Here is a 6,000-nt window from a genome sequence, read left to right on the forward strand (position 1 = left end):
AGCGCTATGCCAAGATGTGTGTAAACGGCCCTTGTTTCAGTTTTCCAGTTTTGTATGCTTGCTGAAGTTGTTGGGAGTTGTCTTCTTGCAAATAAGCAGCTTCTTGCAAATGAGCCAGCTTGTCTCTGCTGAATGGATGTGAGGACGGGTGCCTGAGTGAGCACCCTAACGTGGGAACCCCCAGCAAAAGGGGGACCTGTGGCAGAATGACACACCCTCCAACGTGTTATCGATGCAAATACAGACTGACTTACAACATCCCGTTTCTCATACCAAGGGTAAAAGCCCTGCTGGATCAGACAAAGAATCCATCTCGCCCAGCATCTGGTTTCCCACAGTTGGCCAACCAGGTGTACCTGAAAGTCCACAAGCAGCAACAGAGCTCCACTCCCCGCTCCACTGTTCATTCCTCAGCAACTGATATACTGCCTTTGAAGACAGAGTTTCCATTTAAGCCACCGTGGCTCAGACGACAGGGTTAACATACCTGTAACTTATGTTCATCGAGTTCTTCTGTGCCGACACACATGGGTACTGTGCACGCGCAGGCCAGCCGCCGGAAGATTCTTCACCGCTTACCTAGCTCCGAAGGGGCCGTTTGCCGCACGCCTCAGCGACCGTTTCCCGCCCAAACGGTCACATGTCTTCCCAGCAGCCAACGGCCCCTTCCCTCAGTTCTCCCTTGCCGCCGCTCATCCAATACACAGAGGAAGAGGTGCCGGATCTGGGGGCCTATGTGGTCCTGTCCAGCGGGCAGCGTTCGCCTACGCCGGAACCGAGCCCGGCTCCGTGCCGTCGGATCCAAGAGGCGACTAGGGACCCGTCGCCTGCACATTCTGCCCGTAGCCAACGGTATTGGTCCGAGGGGAGTGTCGGATCAGAGCGAGTCAGATCTGAGCGGTCCGTGGCTACGCGCCACCAACAGGCTTCAGGTCTACCGGATGCCTATCAGTGCCAGTGGAAGGGGGCTCCACCTGGCTTCAGATCATCGGATCCGGGGCCGTCGTCGTCTGGCCATTGTGAGTGGTTGCCCCCACCCTTCCCAGAGGGGGGAACGTCAGCACCAGCGTCTGAGGAGGATGGCGAGGACGCAGGGTCCGGTTACGGTTCCGAATCGTTCTCCGAGCCATCCCCGGACGACAATGTTGGCCCTTCCACCAGCTCTCCCTTCGAGGACCTGCGGATTTACGCAGACCAAATGGCCCGCATGTCCAAGGCCTTGGAGATTGACGTGTCTTCTGTGGTCCCGAAGACGAAGGACAAGTTGTTGTGCAGAATCTATGGGGAAAACCCGGCTACAGTAGGTTTTCTTATGCTGGAGGGCTTGGAGGAGATCATCGACAAGGTCTGGAAGTCACCATCGGACCTGCCTGCCACGTCCAAGCGCATCGAACAGATGTATAAGATTAAACAGGGGACGTGGCAGTCCCTCATCAAGCATCCTCCACCGTCATCCTTGATAGCCGAGGAGATTCAGCACAAGAGGTCGGGGCCCTCCTCCGTCCTACCGGATAAGGAGGGGAAGAAGATGGACGCACTGGGTAGGCGTCAGTATTCGGTTGCTGCTTTAGCCCTCCGGATAGCCAATTATCAAACAATTATGGCGGGCTATCAACTCTACCTTTGGGAAAAGCTGGCGAACTATGTCACTGACCTCCCTGCTGACAAGAAGGCGGTGGTGTCGTTGCTGCAGACGGAGGCAGTACGATTGTCAAAGCAGCAGATGAATGCCGGGAGTCATGCGGCTGACACGGCTGCTCGGGGCATGGCGTCAGCGGTGCTCCTGAGGAGGCACTCGTGGTTGCGGTCGACTGCCCTCCCGCAGGAGGTGAAGGCCAAGATTGAACGTCTGCCCTTCGAGGCAGACCGTGGCTCAGACCCACTAATGCACTCTTCCTGTGCTTCGGGCCTGAGTGCAGTATTGTCTACTCCGACTAGCAGGAGGGGTCTCAGCCAGACAGATCTTCCCCAAGAACTGTTCCCTGGTGTCAGGGAATTTCTATGACCCCTATTCTAAAAGACCTATGTATGAGCATTTATTGGAGTTGACCTGTTGCACAGAAGGCAAGAGTTATTATTTATAAGCAGTTTCCGTTCTCGTGCTATGGTTGAGTAGGGTTAGAGAGCCCTATTGCAAGGACAGTATCTCTCTCGTTTTGACTTTGTACTCAAGGATTTACCTTGGATAAACACTCTCTCAGGAAGACGCCCAAGATTCCTTTGTGGCACCAGACATGGAACATGTTTACATTACAGAGAGAGTTCACTGTCTTGTCAATCAGACTTGTTTTGTGTCATGTCTCCTGAAGAATTTGATCCCGAAGAATTGTTTGTATCTAGTTTTGTATAACAATTTTCTCTTTTCTGTAAACATTTCACTTTGGGAAGTATGTAAGATTCTCTGCTATGGCTGATCTTTATGCACGTGTCGGAATATGGCACCGCATCTGGGTTTTATTGTAAATAAAGCTCATTAATTCTTTACGGATCACTTTTGGTGTCTTAGTTAATGGTGGGTGATGGCTGTTGGGAAATGTAATCTGGAACGCAGAGTACCTTTAAAGAAATTTTTCCTTAATAGCTGGGATTCTTGAACCTGAGACACTGAGGCAGAACCTGGGGGCTTCTGCATGAAAAGCGGGTGCTAAGAAAAAGTTGGCCTGAACAGAGTCAGAAGGACTGGCAGCTATTTTTCAGGGAACGCAGACCGGCATTTTCTGCACCTGTGATCCCTAATGTGGCCTCTGAACATGAGATTTCTGCATGCAAGGCTGGTGCTCTGGGCTCCTGCAACTATGGGGATCTCCCTGCAACTGAGCCAGACCTCTGGTCTATCGCAGTACTGTTTATACTTATTAGCAGTGGCCCTCCAGGATCTCAAGCCGCAAAACCATCGTAACTTCTTTAACCAGAGATGGTGAACTCTGAATCTGGATCTTACGCTTGCAACCAACTCCCTGCCAAGTTCTGGGTAACAACCATTTGAAGCTGTCTTAAGTATCAGCCCACAGGTGTACTTGGTTGAGTATTGCCTGCTGTGGCTGGCAGCTGTTCTCCTCGATCAGTGGTTTCCAACTTTTTTGGTATGGTGGCTAAGAAGTCCAAATTAACTTCATATGGTGACCCATGCAGGGCTGGCCAAAGAGCCCGAGAAGGGATTGGGGCAAGGTGGCGCTGGGTTGAAGAGATGCAGAACGTAGCAGATGTTGGCAAAGAGGCGGGTGGCAAGTGGCTCAGTGCAGTCCACCTCCCACAGCAGGTAGAAGGCAGTGAAACACTGCAGGGGGCTGGGAAGGAGGTTTGGCTGCTGAAGGAGCAGCAGCAAGACAGAGCCTGTGTTCACACACACCTTTCTCTCCTCCTCTCCCTTTTGCATGCGCTGAACAGCTCCCACCTACTCTCCAGCCTCCCCCTTCTTCTTCCACCTATTATTTTAAAATTACTCATTGCCAGACAGCTTTCCCACCCCTCATTATTATTGCAAAGGGCAAGAATAGAAGCTAGAAAGGAAGGAGAAAGAGAAGATACACACACAGCAGGAGCCACTACTAAGGAGGACTGGCCTGTGACCCACTTGCAGGAGCTGCCATTAGGGATGGCTGACCCACCACCCACTTTTGGGTCCTGACCCACAGGCTGGGAAACACTGTCTGAGATCATGGCCCAAAAAAACATTACTTGAGATCCTTTTAACTGGAAGGGGTAGGAATTCAGCCTGTGACCTTTGGCATGCTAAGCACACGCTCTAACATTGGGCTATGGACCTTCCCTATGTGAATGCCTCTAGCTGCCTTTCTCCAAAGTCCATGTAACCCACTTCTGCCCACTTGCCAGGCAGTGGCTCTCCAGGGCCTTCATGATCCTGCATGCCGTAGGGGGGTTCTTTACCTGGGCAAACCAGCAACTGCGCCAGGGACCTTTGATGCGCTCGCCAGTCCTCCTCCTCCGCACCACCCATGTTGTCCAGGGAGGCCAGACTTCCATCTTCTCCAGCACAAGATGTTTGGTGTAGTGGTTAAGAGCACAGGACTCTGAGAACCGGGTTTGCTTCCCCACTCCTCCGCTTGAAGCCAGCTGGGTGACCTTGGGGCAGTCACAGCTCTTCCAGAGATCTCTCAGCCGTACCCACCTCACAGGGTGACTGTCGTGAGGATAATCATAAAGCACTTTGTAATCTTCTCTGAGTAGGCATTAAGTTGTCCTGAAGGGTGGTATATAAATCAAGTAGTAGCAGCAGCAGCAGCAGCAGCAGCAGCAGTAGTAAGAGGTCCCGTGTTCTACCGCATTACAAAGCCCCCTTCCTGTATGTGTGCTGACCTTATACCAAGGCAGATTTATGGCCTATCTCGTCAAATGCAATTTACGTGTTGAGGAGCAAATGGAAAGGGGTGAGGAGAGCTGGGGGGGGGGGGAGGATAGCAGCAGTTGCTGCTGGGGGAGCTGCCTCAGAGGGAAGGGTGAGATCAGGCCTCTTGTGTGCTAGAAACAAGGTGGCTGGGGCCAGAGCACGCTTCTTCCACAGCACCATGGCACAAGCAGCACGGAGATTAGAGTGCAGGGGTGGATTGGGACCTTAAACCACCCCTGAAGCAGCAAGTTGAGCCCATTAGTCCCCGAAGAGGCTGCGTGCTTGAGTTTGCTCCTGGTTGCCAGAGGTCCTCCAGGGCTGCAGATTATCCCTGGCAGAGCAAAACTTCTTGGGGCCGGGCAGCACAATGTGTGTAGCAGCCCTTCTTCCTGCTGAAGTTTTTAAATGCAAGGGGACTTTCTGAACGGGACTCCCTACGCTTGAGGTAATTCTTTCTACCACTACAGGTTCCTGCATATGCAGACCGTATCTCAGCGAGAAGCCACTGCTTCTTGAGGCAGGGAGTTCCTGAATGAATCGTGCTTTGCTTGATTGAGGGGGCTCCTTTCTGGCTGCCCTAAAATGCTCACCAATCCAGTTCACTGCGTGTAAGGGGCCGTCAAGTGGCAGCTGACTTACAGGGATTTCAAGGCAAGAGACGAACAGAGGTAGTTTGCCTGCCCCTGTGTTATGCCTCTGTTATGTCTCCCATCCAAAGACTAACTAGGACCAACACTGCTTAGCTTCTGAGATCTGACAAGACTGGGCTAGCTTGGGCAATGTAGGTCAGGGGAATCTATTCACCTGGCAATTTTAATTTCTAATATTAGGAGAGGGAATAATTTCCCTCTCCCACTCCCCATTCAAAATTTCATCAGCCTCTCGCATCTTTTGCTCCTCCCTAACTAAACTGTCATTTCCCCTTTCTCTTCCCTCCAAGTTGTTTGACACACACACAAACACACCCCAGAGCCCTGCACTCTGCAACAAGGGCCACAGGAGGCAGCCATGCTCGCTCCTACCTAATTGGTGCAAAAGCCTGGGGCCAGTCCCCTTTTCTGACTTGCTCCAGCTGTGCAACCTCTGCTTTAAAGAGGGGAAGGACCTGAATTCTATGCAGTATTCCAAATGCAGCTGCTTTTTATATATTTTATTCTAGCCCACTCCCCCCAACCTTCTCTCTGCTGCCCTGCACACACAGAGAGGACCCTTTTCAGGGAGCCTACACCTCACCTCCCAACTCCTAAAGCGCCTTCATTGGCGGGTGCAGCAAGTTCAACTTTTAGAATCTGTTTGCCCTCTTCTGCCTCCCACTGCATTTACAATGGCCTGTTAGAATTTTTAGGCTGCCTTTGCACCGAGTTAGAAGTGTTCCGGTAAAGATCCTGGGAACCCTGAATACCCTGTAATGATCTATGAATAGCCAGGAGAGCTCTGAAGAAATAATGTCAAACAATTAAAATATCACAATCCAGTTCAAGGCCCAGACCAGCTGCTCTCCCTATGCCTCCATCCAGGCAGGACGAGGTTTGGGAGACAAATTCACTGCTGCTGGTAGAGAAGCAAGCACAGCCTGTACGCCTCTGCAGACAAAAAAAATCACACAGGAAAATGACACAAATTTGTAATATTTATATATATATATATATATA

This window comes from Eublepharis macularius, chromosome 17 (assembly GCF_028583425.1).
Source record: "Eublepharis macularius isolate TG4126 chromosome 17, MPM_Emac_v1.0, whole genome shotgun sequence".
Classification (NCBI taxonomy): domain Eukaryota; kingdom Metazoa; phylum Chordata; class Lepidosauria; order Squamata; family Eublepharidae; genus Eublepharis; species Eublepharis macularius.